The sequence below is a fragment of the Apostichopus japonicus genome, chromosome 7 (genome assembly GCF_037975245.1).
Source record: "Apostichopus japonicus isolate 1M-3 chromosome 7, ASM3797524v1, whole genome shotgun sequence".
NCBI lineage: Eukaryota > Metazoa > Echinodermata > Holothuroidea > Aspidochirotida > Stichopodidae > Apostichopus > Apostichopus japonicus.
Genome location: NC_092567.1, coordinates 25,909,119 through 25,929,043, shown reverse-complemented (window position 1 = coordinate 25,929,043; position 19,925 = coordinate 25,909,119). Strand labels below are relative to the sequence as shown.

Genomic DNA, 19,925 nt, shown 5'->3' with positions numbered 1-19,925 from the left:
AGACTCAACTTACTACTACTAGGCCTACTAATGCATCATCACCTATTATATGTAGCAACGTACTACACTGCACTATAGGGTCCTTTACGCTTAGGCCTGAAGCATTTTCATAAAGTGTAAATTTCTGCTTCCAAAATTTCCACTGTTCAGCTACATTTCCTTTCAAAATTAGATTCTCCGGTGGACGTATGCCTTCCATTGAAAAAAATCGATCCCAATTCTTGGGATCCATCTAAGCATGTTCTCTAGAACATATATCAACCATTCTGCCGGTAAAAACTTGGTTTTTCCAATTGAGAATTAATTTCCCTTTTTGGGTCTTGAATAGTTCGCTTGAACATTTCCTAATCTCATGACGTCATGTGACGTCATGTTAGGAAAACGATTTGCTCTCGCTTTTCCCTCCAAACATATATACATATACTTACACTACGACAAGTGCACATAAATACACAAAAAAAGAAGCGATATCAAGTCAGCGCGAAATCAAAATCAAAATTACCGTGGAATGGCAGATTTAGAACCAAATGCGGCAACCGAAGTTCAATGTGATAGTGGTTCTATTCTTTTACTTTTTTGCCAGTCAGTGATCCAAACGTGCTGACTTTTAGTATTATTTGTTTTTACGGGCTGCTTACAAAGGATTCTTCGATTAAATTAGAGAAAGTTGTAAGGGCTGCCAGCCGTACTATTGGGAGGGATATTTGTTTAAAAACTATTTATAAACTCTACATTGATATGGTGCACAGAAAACCCATGGAATATTAAAAGACCATACACATCCTCTTTTCGAAAACTATGTATTCTGCCGTTCAGGCAGCAGACTTCGCATGCCACGGTCTAAGCATAACAGATTCAGGTTTTCTTTTGTACCCAATTCTGTTTCTCTTTTCAACCTGAGGGCTGTTAGATAGGTTTCTTTTGTTTTATAATCTTGTTAATATATGTATATATGTGTATATTTTTCTCACATGTATGGATATTGCTGCTGTTGATATTCTTACCTTTTCATTCAACTTCTCTGTGTTTTGTTTATACTAATATTTTACTGTATTCTGAATGTAACTTTAAATCTTTGATTTTTTATGTGTTTTGCTGCAGGGCGACAAATTTCCATATCTTATGGACGAAATAAATATCTATCTATCTATCTTCTCCACCAGGCAGTGAAAGTGGGCTAGAATTAGGAAGCCTTTCTCATAATACGGTCTTTCTGGATACGGTCTTATTTTCGGATGAGGTTGTCTTAAAGGAGCTGCTTCGTCTAAATGTTTCTAAAGCTTCTGGACCGGATGCAATCCATCCGTATTTGTTGAAGACTTTTGCACACCATTTCTGCGTTCCACTCTCGTTGGTTTTTAGTAAATTTATGGATGAAGGTTATGTTCCTAGGGACTGGAGATGTGCTAATATTACCCCAACTTTCAAGAAGGGTGATAAGTCTAAGCCCTGTTATTATAGGCCCGTTAGTCTCACTAGTGTAGTTTGTAAGGTCATGGAGTCTATTGTTAAAAGGTCTACGGTCTGTCACTTCAGCAGTCAGTCTTTGATCAGAGAGTCTCAGCATGGCTTTTGTCAAAAAAGGTCTTGTCTCACTAATATCCTATAGTTTGTGGAAGATGTAACAAGTTCACTAAATAGGCAGAGGTCTGTAGATGTTGTGTTCCTGGATTTCCAGAAGGCCTTTGATAAAGATCCCCACCAGCGTCTTTTACTTAGGCTGAAGAGCATGGTAGTCATAGGGAATTTACTGTCTTGGATCGGGAATTGGCTTGGTAATAGGGAACAGAGGGTGGCAATTAAAGGCTGTGCTTCTTCTTGGCAGAACGTTACTAGTGGGGTTCCACAAGGGTCTGTATTAGGTTCCTTGTTGTTTGTTGCCTATATAAATGACATCGACGGGGTTATTTTGTGTAAAGCTAAGAAGTTTGCTGATGACACCAAATTGCATTCTGAGGTCTCTTCCAAAAGCGATTCTGAGCAATTTCAAGCGGATTTGGATAAGATTTTTTCCTGGTCTCAGGGGTGGCAAATGCTTTTTAATATTGATAAATGTAAGGTAATGCACATTGGTAGTAGTAAATAATACAATCTTAAATACAATCTTAATGGTGTGGAGTTACAGGAGGTCTCTGTTGAAAGAGACCTAGGTATCTACATTGACTCATCTCTGCAACCTTCTAAACATTGTCTTGAAGCTGATAAAAGAGGTAATAGGGTTTTAGGTATGATCAAGAGGAACTTCAGTTTTCTGAAAGAGGACATTAGGCCTCATCTGGAGTATGCTGTGCATGCTTGGAACCCTTACTTTGCTAAGGATAAGGAAGTACTTGAAAAGGTCCAGAGGAGGGCTTCTAGGATGATAAGTTCCTTAAAGAGGGTTCCTTATTACAGGCGGTTACAACTGTTGAATCTCACCACACTAGAGCTTAGGAGGTTACGTGGGGACTTGATCCATGTTTTCAAGATTGTGTATGGTTTCGACAATTTATCGTTTACCGACTTTTTCTTGTTTGCTAACAGTAGTTGTACTATAGAGGTCATTGTCTTAAACTCCAAAAGTCGCATAGTAGGATTAATATTCGGCATAACTTTTTTTCTAATAGGGTTGTGAATGAGAATGGTTTGCCTGAGAAAGTTGTACTTGCAAGTAGTGTCAATGGGTTTAAGAATGCTTTGGACAAGCACTTTAAGCATTGTAATCGGGTCTGAGTGTTTGTGTCTTCAGTTTTTTTCTCTCTCTATGGGGTCCTTGATTGGGACTTAAGTGTCCCTCCTGATCCTTTTTACTACTAAACTAAACTAACTAAACTAAACTATAATCGAAGCAGAGAGTGAAGACAATGATCCCACATTGAACCAAACGTGGAGGGTGGACCTGAGGTGTTACTGTAAGGCATAGAACCGTATCAGTTCGAGCCTGTTAAACGAGCCGAAAGTGAAGCTCCACAACAGAGCGAAGAAGAAAACCGCTCGAAACTATGAACATACAACGTGGTAAGAATTTTGTAAAGAAGAAAAATATTTTAAAATCCAGTCCATTCTGTGCATGTATCGTTGGAATTCGCGGAACTGCATAAACCATATTGTGCGTTGTGTTTCGGTGACTTACAACCCATATGTACTGTGTGTTGGCTATGTATTTATACATGTACAGTATGGTGCTTAGTACTACTATATAGTGGTAGTACTAGTAGCTGAAAGTTTGGCTCGGGGATGTAAATTGCATTATGCAGCCACGTTATGTAGGCATATATGCCATTTATACTCATTATTAGGCTAGTACTTAGGCATGGAGTTTTGCAGATCAATTGTCTGAAACTGAATAACGTTTCATGAAACATGGAAGGTGTAATTTCACAACAAGTTTAACCATAACTGTACATTGTATCACTGCTTGTTATTGTGGACATCTTGTACCAACATTAATACATTTGAACTTTCATATGTTTCTTGTTAAGGCAGTACAGATACATAGCCTACGGTTAACAGGTTCAAGGGTGCTGGAGGTTCCTAGCAAGACACGTCAGGGTTGTGCTACCATCACGTGCAGTCCAAAGGAACAGAAATGAGTTTCCAGCCAATGGTCAGTTCACTGGATTCAAGTTGCCAGAAGAAAACTCAATTGTATAGGGAAGCCTTGGTTGAGAAATCACTCCAGAAACACCTTTTCTATTCTACGGTTGTGTTAGATTGTACAGTGTTAATATATAGAAATTCAAGACTTTAAATAAAAGGCATTGAAGACTTGCCCCAATCCGCGTGCCGCGCTCTGAAAAATTTAACTTTCCGTTGCTTGCAAGTGAAGATTTCTTCTTGTCGCTACAAAATGCAGACAGTAATGAAACGTGGAACCTTGTTATCTTTATCTATATAGACCTGAGATGTTAATCGCTACTTCTGTGTTGTGGGAATTGACCGTAGCTGTATGTATTAACTGTGAACTATTGTCTAATTACCGACCGTATCAAGCTGTGTGTGTGCATTTTTTGGGATCGATGGTAGTGTCTAACACTTCTGTTACACCTCATTCGAAACTAGGCCAGACTACCGGCATGAGACGATTCTTTGTGCGGGAGTCTTCACACCCTTTAAGGATGAAATGGTCATTTTCCAGACCAAACATCAACAATAAAAAGAAAAGGCATTTTTTGAAGCATTTGGACACATGTATTGGCGTGAACGTGATGTGATGTAATGTGTGCATAAGTGAACGGGGATTGACCTTTTTAGGAGCATTTACCTCCCAGATGTATGCTTGCTTCGTACCTTTAATCTGGAAACCAAAATGTCCAATGATATTTGACAGAAAGTCATAATAAAGACCAATGGAGGCAGCAGATTTCTTGAATTTTGTTAATTAACTGAATTAAACCAGAAGCAGAAAAGTACATTTCAAATAGTATTTGTTCATATAACATTAAAAACTGCACAGTATTGAAATGAATGACCTTTAAGTGCAATACCAAGGCTCAAAACATGTGGAACATCAAAACAGGCAAAAACGTCGTTTTTGTAAAATCCCAAACTTTAAGGATTTTTCATTTCAAAATAAGGCAAAACGCTGGTACAGGGCGGTGGTACTATATCTCTTCCAGAAAAATTAATCAGATTTCGTCAACATGACGCGTTTTGAGTCATAGGCTATCAAAGACGACCTATTTCGTACATCGGAGCAACTTTACAACTTGATATATTAATATTGAGAAAGCTAGAACCCTGAAATTACTTATAATTAAAGTATAAAACCTTGACAGCTCTAGCCGAGCATGGTTACTTCAGTAAAAGAATGGCATCAAAATCCTTCCTCATGCTAAATCGCAGCATGAAATAGCAACTTTATAGCTTCACAACTTGCAAACATATTATAGAAAAGCATTATTATCGTTAATTTTTTTATTTTATGTACTAGACATAATAACCCCCCCCCCCAAAAAAAAAAAAAAAAAAAAAAAAAACAAGTACCCTAAAGCAATGGTTTAGGAGCAATTTATCACTAAAAACAGCATATTTTTAGTGAATATTTTTGAACACTTTTAAGTTGACCTAACTCCACAAGACAATGTTTTGGAGCCTGTTTTATGGAATATACTCTATAGGCATCTGTAAAAAAAAGGTAGTAGTATGTTTAATTGCAGAGAAATAAGACCTCAAAAGTCAAGAAAATGCCACGGTGGCGACAAATTGCGGCATTTTAAAGGGTGATAAATCGGCCAGTTGTAAAGAAATGTAATTTCATAGTGGTCCAATCATACAATAAATTTGGTAATTTATAAAAAGATGTCGAGCTACAACATACTCCAAAGTTTGGTGATTTGATATGGAATGATCCATATATTTTAGGTTGAAAATCTTGATAGGAGTATTTCCATTGTTGAAATATAACATAGAATTAAACATAGAAGAACCCTGTTGATGTTGGTGGAGGTCAGAAATCATCTAGGGTCAACACAGGTCAAAGTGTGTACATTTTATAAATACCGTATATCATAGGAAGCTTGGGTAACATTGCCAAGTCTTGACAGGCTCGTACTTGACATATAGAGTACCACATTATGTTAATTGGAAGAACACCCTATTGTTGTTGGTTGAGGTTAAAGATCATCTAGGGTCAACAGTGATCAAATGCATTTCTGCATTGTGGATATTGGAGTTGAAAGGTAATATTAGGTTAAAAGAGTTTCAAGGGTGTGAAGGACTAAAACATGGTATTGCAAGAAATGCTAAAAGTTTGACAAATTTCCCAAAACAAAGTCAATTGACAGATTTCATACATGGGGATTTGAACGCTCCATATTCAGTTGCCCCCTTTTTCTTTGGTATAGGTCAAAGGTCATCTGGAGGGCGTTGTGGTCAAGTGGTTAAGGCAGTGGACTTGTGATCTAAGCATTACAGGTTCGAGCCCTAGCCAGATCATTGCGTTGTGTCCTTGGGCAATGCGCTATATCTCCATTGCCTCTCTTCACCCAGGTGTATAAATGGGGACCTGCGAGGTAACTTGTAAATATAGTTGCGTGCGCCGGTTTGTGGCTGCACCCTATGGGAAGTCCCCGGGCACACGTGGATAAGGTGCACTGTGGTGCCCCAGGAGAGATTGATTGAATTGTGCACACTTTGGTGTGTGGGTGTGACAAGTTACCAATGACCAGGGGTTAATAATCAGCGCACTGAGACTTAAGTGTGTATTTGCGCTTTATAAGAACTGTGTATTATTATTATCTGGGATCAAGAGAATGTGTTTCCCGATTTCACTGTTTAAGTTGCATGACCAGTGCTTAAGTACTATGTCATGGTATGAAGAAAGCCTTGCAAATATGGCATGTAATGTTTGAAGGCAAATCCAATATAAAATCCACATTTCAGAGTGTGCTATTCTATGATCAAGCATGTTTTGTTTTTCTTGGTTCCAAACAGAGACAAAATTCTTTGGCACAGAAGAGGAAAAGAACTTCCTTGGAAGAAGATGGTGGATATTCAGAGTGATGATTGTTTTCCATTACATGAGCTTTCTATGACAATGTCAAGATATGTGCTTTATTACAATAAATTGACAGCACAGAAAGCATTCAAGTATTATTAACTCTTTTCTGACAGTGTTGGAAGCATCAGACAGTACCAACAATTCTGAATCTCATGTTTCATTACATTCACAACTCGAATAACCCTTCTAAAGTACTCACAGAAGTTTCCGAAATGCTTTTAGATATCATGACATTTTCTATAACGTTATAACATTTGTTAAAATATTACTATAACGTCTTTACAACTTTTTCTGAAACATTTTAAAACATTGTGCTGATATCGAAATAATGTTATAAAACGTGAAAATGTTAACCTGCTATTCTAGCGACTCAACATTTAATGTTTTAATAACATTATTTTATAACTTTGTCATAACATTTGTAAAAATGTTATTATGTCTTTACAACATTTTCTGCAACATTTTGCAAACGTTGTGCTGACAACGAAATAACGTTGTATAAAACGTTGTATAAAACGTTATCCTGTTATTCTAGCGACTCAACATTTAATGTATTTATAGCGTCATTTAATAAAGTTATCATAACATTTGTCAAAATGTTGTTATAACGTCCTTACAACATTTTCTGCAACGTCGTTGTGGTGACATTGAAATAACGTTTTATAAAACGTTGTCAAAACGTTATCCTGCTATTCTAGCGATGTTTTTATAACGTTATCATAATATTTCTCACAATGTTATTACAACGTCTTTACAACATTTCCTGCAACATCTTAAAAACGTGGTGGTGACATCGAAATAATGTTATATAAAACGTTGTGAAAACGTTATCCAGATATTCTAGCGTCTCAACATTCATCGTTTAATAACATTATTTATAACGTTATCGTAACATCTGTTCAAATATTTTCCTGATATTTTAAACCAATTTTGTGTTTGCTTGGGACCTTCCATTATCTTAGATTAACAGTGCTAACAGGAGGCTAAGCTATAAGCAGGCTTTGTATTGCTACCAACAGTCTATAGTTAAGACTTAATGTCAATAGCATAGTGAAGAGTTGACAAGTCTGTGTCGATTATACAGCAAGCCACAGCAACTCGAAACCAGCGTTAGGCTAAGTAGCCTCAGGCGCGTAACCAGGAATTTGCCAAGGGAGGGGCGAAACGGTAGATTCGGCATTGCAAACTATCTAAGCGTAGCGCCACCATGTTGGCGCGAAGCGTACAAGAAAATTTTGGCTGTAAATGCCTCCCAGATCGCTGGAAATGGCACTTTCCAGGCCTTGTAAGTTGCATCTTAGCATTTTCTCTTTTGAAAATACTAGCGATATCATATAAAAATTAAAAAAAAAAATTAAAAATATGCTCAAGGGGGGGGGCGGCTGCCCCCTTCGCCCCCCCTTTGGCTACGCGCCTGAGTAGCCTTCACATTATTTATACGATCTGAGGAAATGACACAGCTATTTACCCAAGTCATGTTTCTGAAAGATCTTTCGTTGCATGGGCGTCAATCCTGGTGGAGACATGTCTCCCCCACTTTTTGAGATAGGGGGCCACAATATCAAATGCCCCCCGCCCACATGTGCACAGTTTTTAAACCACTTACGCACACTGGGTCATAATTTGTTACAACTCTTATATTCCTCCCTATGTAAAATTCTTAAAGATCGCGATTTCAGTCAGTCGACAGGAATTTTGTGATTTCTGTACACATGGCTTTGTACCGCATGCGCTGTCCAAAATGGTTCATTTGGCTGGCTATGCCACAAGCACGCGATACGTGTTCCATCTAACACACACAATATAGGCCTATGCATACACAGTGTCTGAGCGATATGCCTATGAGACGTGTGTATGTATTACGTTGTATAGCTGTAGCAGCGACAGAAGATGTAAGTTTGAAACTTTGTTTATAGCTTATTTGGGTGGTAGAACTTAGATGTAGTATGTGCAGTGAGCCTGCTGGCGAACGAGGTGCCAAGGTGTTAACCAAATAAGGTGCGCTTTAGGCTTGTTAAAACCCTTGTATGAACAGCCTAGTGTACCTTTCTTTTTCACAAAGGTATTTTCCCGAATCTATTTTGCTGTACTGCCCTGAGAACGCCCACGGCAACGCTTTCGATTGATACTAAAGTTTTGCACATTTCCCACAAGCAATTTTATGTTTTCCGCTGATTGTGGCAGATTTACTTCGGAAAAGCCAATTAGGTTGGACCCACTTCCACCAAAATGTTTATTCAATCCCTGCCTCCCGCAGTGAACAATCACTTGGCCTTAGGCCTTGTTCACATTTAAGAACGCAAGGGCTATTATTGATATTAAGTCTGCGAGGAGGATTATCAATTAATATAACATTGACGCGTTCACATTTAAGAACGAGTGAGTTTCGTATCAAGTCCGCTTGCGAGAGTAATAAACTGCGTAGGCGTGAAAAAGTCATATCAGCTGTTAACATTTTCCTGTGGTTTGCCGTTGCCACATGTGTTGTACTAATTTGGTTCTTACTACTCCGTACAACACTTCGCCGGAACGTTCAATTATTGCACATGAACAGTATACGGTATCAAATTTCAGACCAATTTGTACCATTATATACCATTACATGTTATTAATCCAAATGATAATTTCTTACAAACCCTTCAACAGGCGCGTAGCCTGCGAGGAATTTGTCTAGGGAGGGGCGAACCTGTGGGCAAATGATGAGAGCCGTAGATTCGGTATCGGAAACTTAAGGAACGCGGAAGGGTCATCGTGAGCCGCCGTCCACGCAGAAATGGTCGTTCGCTCAGAAACCGTCCACTTAGAGATCCCCGCTCAAATACAGCAGCCGTCCATTTTGGTATAACCGTTTAACGTGAGGCGCCGTCCACTTAGAGTTGGCCGTTGATACACAGACCGTCTAATCAGAGATTGCCGTGCAAACACCAAACTTTTCGGGAACCGTCCATTCAGAAATGGCCGTTGACTTAAAAACCGTCGCAACTGAGAAATGGTCGTGATTCAGAAATCGTCCATTTAGAGAGCGTTCACTCAGAGATCGTCCATTTAATTGACAGCCAAACTTGCATATTTATATCGTAGGCGGGGCGTGAACTTTTCAACCACAGAGTCGAGGTGCTTCGACCGTTCGCACTCGTACTCGTACTCGTTCATCGAACTTTCAAATTAAAATAGATCAAAACGATGGTAAACAACTCGAGGAGTTTGTGAAAATCGGTTTCAACAACAGAAGAACGGCAGATTTGCTTGATTACAGTGAATCAACTGTTATAAAAGGAGGCATGCTTCTTTAGGCCTCTGGAGAAAAAGATGAATATTTTGCAATACAAACCTAACGTTAGTATGATGAGTGTATGAGTACGGTGCTGGTATTCCTCAGCTTGCGGCCAATCCCTTATACTAGACTTGACCCTCATACTCAGTTGTTTTGATCCATTTTATTCAGTATCGGTTCGTTCTCAATCTTCGGGACTTTGTGCATGTTGAGACGACGTACAATTAAGCCCATTAGTATTTTTAATTAATAATACGTGATTTGTAAAAATTATTGATTTGTTAGTACGAATTATAATTTTGCTGTAATGAAATACTTGTATGTTTTAGTGAAATATTACTTGTTAAAAATGAGTTATTACTTCATAATGATGAATTATTAATTTGTAACAATTAATGTCGTATTAATAAGTACCACATGAAGAATTTTTAAAATGCAATTAATACAAATTTTTATTTCATACGAATTGTAATTTCTTAAAATGATTATTGATTTGTTAATACAATTTATTTGTTTTAATGATATACTATTAAATTTGTCATGAACGTTACTTGGTAACACTGAATTTACTAATTCATAATAAGGGATCATTAAGTGTTAACAATGTTTTGTAATTTTTTAACAGCTAGTGGAATTACTATGGTGTAACGCCTATAGTATTTCAAAGTTACAATTTATTAATCTAGTATATTGTAAATTAAACATTAAATGTTAACATTTGTAGTTACCAGGTGTAACAGTTATGATCATCTATGGTCATCATGATATACATCACATTTTTCTATTGCCAAGAATTTGTTAAATTTGATGCTCAGTTACTGATGGCATGCATGTTAAGTCATCACTTTCTTTTATTTTGACAAATGCTGAGCACATGGAAGGTCAAACCTCGGTCAAATTGAGTAGACCAATGAAAGAAAAAAAAACTGGGCATAGCGACGGATGTTACTACTCTCCAAATTAGTTATTTCTGTTTGTCTTTGAGTTGCCTCTTCCCTTTCGAAGTTACAGGAAACTTCTTCGGCATTTTCGACCCCAACGTGTGGATTATTTCTTCAATCTTATTTCTTTTGGATTTTGGATACTTTCATTGCACGTGGTCTTCGGTGTACCGAGACGAAATTACTCTCCTGAAAAAGGGAGGGGCGCCGCAGGGACGACTTGAATGAGGCGGAAACAACAGCGTTCTATTGTAATAGCCCGGTGTACGTTACTGGGCGGGAGCACAGCCGGCAAATAATCCACGCCCACTTAATGCATACGTATGTAGCCATTGTAAAGGGAGGACGAATTCTAAGTAGGCGCCGCTCATCATCGACCGGCGATTTGTAAGTGGACGATCTCTGAGTCAACGGCCATTTCTGAATGTACGGTTTCTGTATACTTCAACGGCGATTTCAAAATGGGCGGCTGTTGCATTTGAGCTACGATCTCTGAGTAGACGGTCTCTGAGTAAACGACCATCTCTGAGTGGACTGCGCCTCACGGCAATTTCTAAGTGGACGGCTGCTAGCATTTGAGCGGCGATCTCTAAGTGAACAGTTTCTGGGTGAACGACCATTTCTAAGTGGACGTCGCCTCATGTTAACCCTTTCCGCGTTCCATAGAAACTATCTAAGCGTAGCGCCACCATAAGTTGGCGCGAAGCGTACAAGAAAATTTTGGCCGAAAATGCCTTCCAGATCGCTGGGAATGACACTTCCCATGCAGGCCTTGCAAGTTGCATCTAAGCATCATCTATTTGAAATTACTAGCGATATCATAAAAACGTAAAAAAAATGCTCGGGGGGCGGCGGTTGCCCCCTCCCCCCTTGGCTACGCGCCTGCCCTTCAACTGGATGAGCGACCGATCTTGCTAGTCACTGTTTACTACTGATGTCGTATTTGAGGCTAATCCAACATAGAGGGCATTTAATGTTAGGTCTAAAGACTTAGTAAGATCTGTGGGTAGGCTTATGTAATTGCATTATATGCTAGGGCCGTGCGTTATGGTTTTAGCCTTTAGTAACTGTGGTAGCAACCGATTCCAAAATCGTCCGTTTCGAAATAAAACATAAAAATTGCCGATTTTGGACTCTTGAAAAACCTGTGGGTTTGGCGTACAATGAATTGTAGTTTATTAGATTTAAGTGGACTGTCATTCAGTTTGTTTTAGTCTCACATCCTTTAAAAGGTGTGAAGAATCGCAAAAAAATAAACGTCTAATGCCGGTAATCTGACCTAGTTTCGAATGAGGTGTAACAGAAGTGTTAGACACCACCATCGATCCCAGAAAATACGCACACAGCTTACTACCTTCGACACTAGACACTAGTGTACAGTCAGTACATACAGCTGCGGTCAATACCCACAGCAACTACAAACAATACACCGATGGACATCTCAGATCCAGCTAAAGAAAACAAGGTATCACGTTTCATTACTGTCTGCATTTTGTAGCGACAAGCATAAAACTTCACTTGCAAGCAACGGAAAATTAACTTTTTCAGAGGCTGTATATATTTTTAAGTATTTTTCCACTGTTTATAGCGAACGAATGCACATAAGCGTTTTTCTTTGCGCGATAATGAAAATGAAGATCGGGGTTAAAAGTTTTAGCAGGATTATGTTGGCACCGTGATAAAATATTTATTCGGTTGTTTGAAGTCGGTGGATAAAAACCTAAGGATCCCGCAAGCAAGAAAGAAATTATACTCTTTCAATTCCACTTGTTTTAAAGATTGATTCCTAATACATGGAAATATAAAATCAGATTATTGTCATATTTTCTACATCGCTTGATACGTTCAAGAAGTAGAATTTTGAATTCCTTCTTTAATTTGCGAATCAGATCCCCAATACGGGTCTCTTATTGGGGGGGGGTAAGACAGAATGCGGTGGGGACAAAAGTTGCCAAAATTACATGTTAAGAAAGGTCTATTTGAAAATCGTTGCTTTGAAAATTATTGGCGGCCATGCCTTTAGCCCCCACCCCGGTGTCGGTTGCACTGGAAATGTCATGTCAAAGTATAGTATATTATATGCCTGGTTTTATTGCAATTTCGGTTTATTCATGAAGTTATTAATTCAATATTCTCTTGCTTTGTTTCCATATCCTGGGAACTTGACCAATATATGAAGAAAGAAAAAAAAATCTCAATTATCTTATTTTACAGTTGTGTTATTTTTTCCCCTACAAGGATACCATTGGTAATATTACGATCACGAAAATTATTACGACCGCCCTCTCCCCAGTAGAAACAAAGTATGGCATAAAGGTTAGAACATGCTTGTCGCATCTATACACAGTAGGCTACCTGGACTGTAAAAATGTGCATTAAAGACGGATCATGCATGAAGGGGAGTAAATCCATAGACTGACGTCCAATCTGCCATTCCCTTTATTTAGAAACGCCTTTGAATGGCTCTCATCCGCTCACGTTATTGAAACCGGTTAACCGAGAACTGTGCACCGTCTGTACGGGCCGAAATGTTGGGAAATTTACTTAATGGCTTTGGGATTACATCACAACTAATATCTTTTGTTTTTAAATAACGTCCACTAATATGTAGATTTTACAGAAAATCATCACGACCGTCTAATTTCAAATGTGAAGAGTTGTGGCTTCATAGTCAGAAAACATGTTTTAGGGGATGGATGCCATTTTCCGAGTCCTCAGAGATCAGCTAATCATAATCGGAGTTTAGCTTTTTTTTTTTTGCCTATACGGTACATAGGAAATTTTATAACTTACCTTACTAGGCTAAGTCTACCAGAACAGGATAAACATCAGCTTTGGGGAACATTCTAATTTATACATTTTCTTGGTATGTACTACAGCTAATTTTCACTTTAATTCATTGTTTGTGTGTATATAGACCTCTACCATACTAATTAGTCTATAAGTGACAGTAATGACAGGTTATGTTCTACTTGACTTCAAGATACATCAAGGTCATATAACAGCTATTTGGCTTGAGTTTTTTATCACAGGAGTGTATGAGCGGACGCAAGTTTTTATCTGCCGGATTCAAACTTTTCCGAGCAGAAGCGTCCCGGGGACACACGTTTCAGCATCACAGTAAATCACTGGTTAGTGGTTGGTTTATGTTCGATAGCGGATTACGACATCACGAATATTTGATTTCATAACGGTCTACTTTTCACCTTTTTAAAGTTTGAATTGCAACACTGATAATGGTTATCAGACCAGTTGTAAAAGCTGGCGCCTACCCTTTTTTCATTTAGAAATCAATGGCTTCTATTTTTCGCTTCTGTACAGCACTGGTTATTAATAATGTTTACTGGGTAGGATAAACCAGATTGAACCTGAGTTTGTGGCTCTTTGGGCCGGACAATTTCTCGATCCAAATCTTTTGGAAAAACAAGGACCATGGGTTGTATATAATGCATTAAAAAGTTATCTACAAAATAATACATGAACAAAATGCAAAATGAACGGAAAATATCTAATATTTCAATGAGAAAGTGCAATTTGATCTTTGTGAGCAGAAAGAATGAAGTGCGAACACATTTTAGAAATTTCACAATGTGATTTGATTCTATACAACACTCCTACCAACCTAGATCAGTTTCTTGAAAATGTGGACCGAAACATGTTTTTAGCGGCTACATTATTCAATGTTTCCACAGTATTATCTGCAAGCCTAAGGCCATATGAGAAACATACAAAAAAAAAAATTTACTTAAATATTATTCAGATCAGTATAACAGTCTCATCTTAGGGTGAATACGTTGCTCGATAGATGAAGTAAATGCAGATATTCTGAAAAACCTCAGAGTCAACACTGAAAATATAAGGTTGTACCATTTTCAGAACTTCTGTCTTGCCGGGATGTGCCGGTATCAACTTCTTAATGTGGGTCTTCTAATCATTGAAATAAGCGACCTTTTTTACAAATTGTGGCGGTTTTGGTCTGAGCCTAATCTACTTAACCTTAGTAATATACTGCCAAACAATTGCAATTTTTTTTCCAGAATTTACTACTTTATGGGGGCTGCAGCCCCAGTCCCGTCTCCGACGTCTATGCATACAACTATCACACAAATTTCTATTCAAAGACTTTATGCCATCTTTAGACAAGACAAGAACAATTGTGTGACTGCATCCGATCCGGTAGGTCATTGTTCAATGATTGTACTTATTTTTCCCGAGGTTTGTGTTATTTTTGACCAGTTAACATGTTGAAAGACGGACGATGTACAATTCAATGCTTTGACTTGTGTGCAGCAATTGAATGAAGTAATGAACTTATTTAGCTTACAATACGGTACGACTTTCATTATATCTTTATTTTGTATATATATACATTTATATATGTTCCTACTTGTGGCGGTTTCTATTTGCAAGTGTATAGTTTGGTCTACCACCACATACATGTAGTTCAGTGTTAGGCATTTATAGGCCTGTTTGTTCCTATCTTAAGTCTAGAAACTGTGGTTACGTACGGAACACCATATGTTTCACAATGTCACGAGAAAATACCAGTATATCAATTAAGCAGGAAACATATCAGCATGTTATAATGTTCGAATAGTACGTATAAAGTTGTGTGACATGCTGATATCCACAAGGTCTAATATGATGATATTGTCTCTGACATACATGGTATTTTAGTTTAACATCATTAATGTCGACAGTGACAAAGTGAGCGTAATAACCCTTGCCGTCGTTTACTAATAACTATAAGTTACAGCAACGTCGCACAGCCACTTGACACCATTTCTCTAACCATACTAAGTACTGTAAGATTATGTTCGTTTGCAAACATCGAACCACGGTAGCTGATAAAGAAATATGTAAAACGATTAGTTCTCACGGTGCGCCTTGCATGGAGATTCTTACATTAACAACCCGTATCAAGAGTAATGGAGAGTCCTGTGAAACGCTACAGAGACCAAGGCGATTAATTAGAGTGGGGAGAAGGGGGGGGGGGGGGTGGGGGTCAGTGACACACGGATGTACTCCCTTTTCCTTGTCCCACTCTTGTCAGGCCTGGTAGCCTATACAGTTACCTAATATCCACACAAGCTGAATAAAGGCATCTTTACTTGTGAGAAACGGTCGTTATACTTTGTTCCCAGGCTCCCTTCAACTCAATTTTAACTTCCTAAGCCCCTCCCCAATCTGCACCCAACTTGCCCCCTCCCCCACTTCACCATACATGCACAAATAATGTAGCCTAATTCTGTAGTCATGGATAACTTACCTCAACAAAAAAAGAAAACGCGACTCGTCGTTTTACACTAAAATGTCTGCCTGGTTGACTTCTCAAAGGTACGTAGTGAATCTGATCCCTTTACATACCGACATCGATGACAGCCATATTGGGAGTGGTATTCTGTCTTACCTTCGCACTGTGTATGTAACATACAAGAAGTCTGCTCGATATAAATGCGAAAGCCAACACCACATTTATCATATGTATGTTATCCGGGCTCATCGAAAGGTCACGCGATGTGTGAACTTAATGTTGCGGTACACAATAAGCAAATTGAACCACAATCACTTTGGACCGCGAAATTAACATTACAAAGGAGATCGCTCGTAAACAACCCATGCTCAGGGACGTAGTTGGAGGATTCTGAATGATCGGCAAGAGGAGGTGGGATTTAGTTGGCTGAATTCCAAATGATGGATTTGATAGCTAAATTTGCAGAATGTAAGGGGATGTTATATCAACTGACTTCCTCTAGTGAATTGATATGAATGTTTATGTTAGAAATACCCATTTTTGACTGTAGGAGGTTTCTTTCTACAGCAGGCGTTTGGAGTTGGGCCAAAAGTTTAACAGCTAGAAATTTTACCTTATTTCGACAATAATATCATAGACTATGGATCGAGTAACTATCGTGTTGTTTCGTAGTCCCGATTTGTGCATAACATAAAATCTTCACTAAAGCATGAGAAAAATAAACATTATTCATAATAAAAAATGTTTCCATGTTTCATGTATCTAAATTTGAAGAAAAACCTTTGCTGGAGCGTCCTCCTGGAGTCTTGCTACATGACCGAAAAATCTCAATCTTTGATGTGCGACTATGGATGACCAAGGTGTTTGTTTGGTTTCGTTGTAGAGCTCATCGTTGATAACCAATTGATAACTTGGGACTTTACAGTGCTATAATTTAGTCTAGGCTTAGCCTAGTGTATATTGATCATGGGTACACCAGCAAACACTCGAAAAATGTGTGTGTTGATGCACTTTTCGACAGCAGTTGAAAGTGACAATTTACAACACTTCTCCCAAACCTTGTGGTAAATTCATAGGGTGTGTAAGATTTTGGAAAAATCACGAGACAGAGCATGGGGAAATTGCAAACAATTGCTCATTTGCAGACCTAAATTTTTGAGGCCTAGACCTAACGATTGTGACATTGACGACGTATTCACGTTGAAACCCCCCTCACATGATGGATTTCACCGTCAATGATACCAAAAATTCACAAACGTGTCTAGGACAGAGCGATTTAAGAAGAAACTGCAGTCTCAGACAATAAAAAGTTAGTTCTAGTTCCACAGCAATTGATTTGGCAAGTAGTAGTAAGTTGAGACTCGTCTGTCCGACATGCTCAGTGATTAACCTCCGCCACGTATCACGATCTTGCGCAAGGTTTATTTCTTTCTCGAAATTTGTAATGAAACGTCCTTAAATTGCGACTTTATTTTGCAAGCAAGGTAGTCACGGGCCTTCCTACGGGTTTATCAGTATGTCTCCATGCTTCTCTTAAAGCAACCTTTGCTGGAGCGTCCTCCTGGAGTCTTGCTACATGACCGAAAAATCTCAATCTTATATGTGCGACTATGGATGAACAAGGTGTGTGGTTGGTTTCAAGTAGAGCTTATCGTTTGTTGATAACCAATTTTTATTGGTCCATCTAATGAGAATATTACGAAGTAGTCTCCTTTGAAGAGTGTCAATTTTGCAATCAATATCCTTCGTTGTGCCCCACAGTTCGCAAGTGTACAATAAAATACTCTTTAATAAAGACTCGAAAATCCTAAGCTTAGTGATTCGGCTTATGTTCGGCTTGATTTGGCAAGAATCAGGGTAATAAATATACAGTTGTAAATATGTATGATCTAGTTCTGCGAAATTAAATTATTGTACTGAAATAACAAAAGCCTAGGTTAGGCTAACCTATGCAGTGGCTATATGAATATTCAACAGTAACGTTAAAACTAAAAGGAAGAAGTTTAAAACATAACAGTCCTAGCCTTAAGCTAGGATACGTTATTTTAGGCAACACTGGCAGGGATCCGCATTAATCCTTTTAGAGTGCCACGGCCAATTGTTTTGACATATGTATTGTTAGGCCTAGGCTGTAACGTTAGGCCTATCATCAACCGTCCTAAATTTGCACACCTGTTCAAATTCATCACTGTACTAATATGACAGCCTAACCATTTTTGCATTCAGAAGAGAATTATGATTTATTTTCCATCATTATTAAAGTTTACTTTTTAAATGTTGTTTTGCAAACGTTATATGCCTAGGGTCTAGGCTAATCATATATGTTTAAATGTTATTTGCAGGGGCGTATCCAGGGGGGGGGGCGCAACAGGCGCGCGCCCCCCTATTGGCCGTCACCAAAAAAAAAAAAGTTTAGCAAAAAAAAAAAAAAAAAAAAATTGATGACGACCTTTATGTGAGATGTCGGTGATCGCTCACCCCCCCCCCTCCCGTATGCTTTATTTTTTGTTTGCCAAAAAAAGGTTCTGGCGAAGTTCGGCGGCATAATAGTTTTAGAAACAGATGGTAATTGTGTTTGTATTATCACTATAAACACTAAATGACATGCCAGCCATACTAAATTGTGCATTTTGTGTCCATATTTACTGGAAATGTTGCCTATTATTAAGGTCGAAAAATGGATCACATATGGCCATGGGCGGCGATCCTGGGTGGAGGGGGGATATATCCCCCCATGAAAATGGGTGGAGGGGATGTAATGCACCATATCCCCCCCCCCCACCAAATGCCAGGGATAAGAATATTTTCATGCCTACATTTATGCATCTTCGTTAATGTACGGCTCTTTTTTAGCTTCATTTCTCGCCTACCATAAACGCAGTGCGATCTTTTCAAATAAAGCGTCTTTATAAAGCAAAAATAGTTGACTGTAGGCTTCATTGGCCCTATAACAACAAAATGTATTATTGCGCCCACGGTATTGATATAGTACATATATGCACCCTCATAGTATTCATAAAGGCCCTATAGTAGGCCTACACACGTACATGTTCCCTCGAACAGCTGAGAATCTCATGTAACCAGGGTAATGCTTAATACACGTTTCACCTGGATGCCCTAGCAATCGGTACCTAGGAATGTAACTATGTGTAATTGTGTATTGCATGTGTATAGGCCTATAATAGCCTGCATGAGGCCATTTTCTTCATCGAATAATATAACAGAGCTCTCGAACATTCTAACGTTGCGCCTGAAACTAGATTGACAGGGGCAATTTTCCCAAAATAACACCCGAAATTAAAAAAAAAAAGTATTTTGGATCCTGATTATGAGATATTTCGGACATGACATCCCTATTTTAAAGTTGGGTATATGCCGCTTGGAAACCTCGGGAAGCGCCGTTTCCGGCCATCTAGAGGGTTTGTTAATCCCAAAATTTTCTTGTACGCTTCGCGCCAACTCATGGTGGCGCTGCGCTTAGATAGTCAACAAGGTCATATCCCCCCCCCCCACTCGGAAGTACGGATCGCTGCCCATGCATATGACACCATTTTGCATTTCAGCCCTTCTTTGAAAGCAAAAATTGTACACCCCTCCCCTTAGACCCATCCCCCAGGACGGCGATCATTCATGCCTGGCGCCCCCCTATTGGAAAATCCTGGATACGCCCCTGATTTGGAATATTCTTACATTGCGATGACTTTCATGACGTGTTTCATGTACATGTATGTGCAATGCTTGTAAATGCAGAGGTTAGAATAAATGCCAGTACGCCATATATTTTGCGACTATAGTTTTTGGTTGTGCAAATCTATTGCAATTTACACATTTTAGTGAAAGTGAAGAGTAGGGTAGGTGATACACCATCTATATTATACTGGGCCGTAGAGCTGAGAATAAATTTTAAGAGAGAAATATGGATCGAGAAAAGGATCGGGGGGGGGGGGGGGCGGGGGTGCACACTAGAGGCAGACT

At 38.8% G+C, this 19,925-nt stretch overlaps 1 protein-coding gene across 2 annotated transcripts in view; it reads right to left on the bottom strand.

Annotated features, from left to right (window-relative positions):
- Positions 1-16,259, bottom strand: part of LOC139969913 (uncharacterized) — a 28,361-nt gene extending 12,102 nt beyond the window's left edge. Inside the window, exon 1 of one of the 2 annotated variants that reach the window (XM_071975315.1) lies at positions 15,966-16,259. The gene's annotated coding sequence lies outside the window, so the exon portion shown is untranslated. The remainder of the gene's footprint in view (positions 1-15,965) is intronic. The other variant, XM_071975314.1, reaches the window with a different exon arrangement.
- Between the last annotated feature and the right edge of the window lie 3,666 nt (positions 16,260-19,925).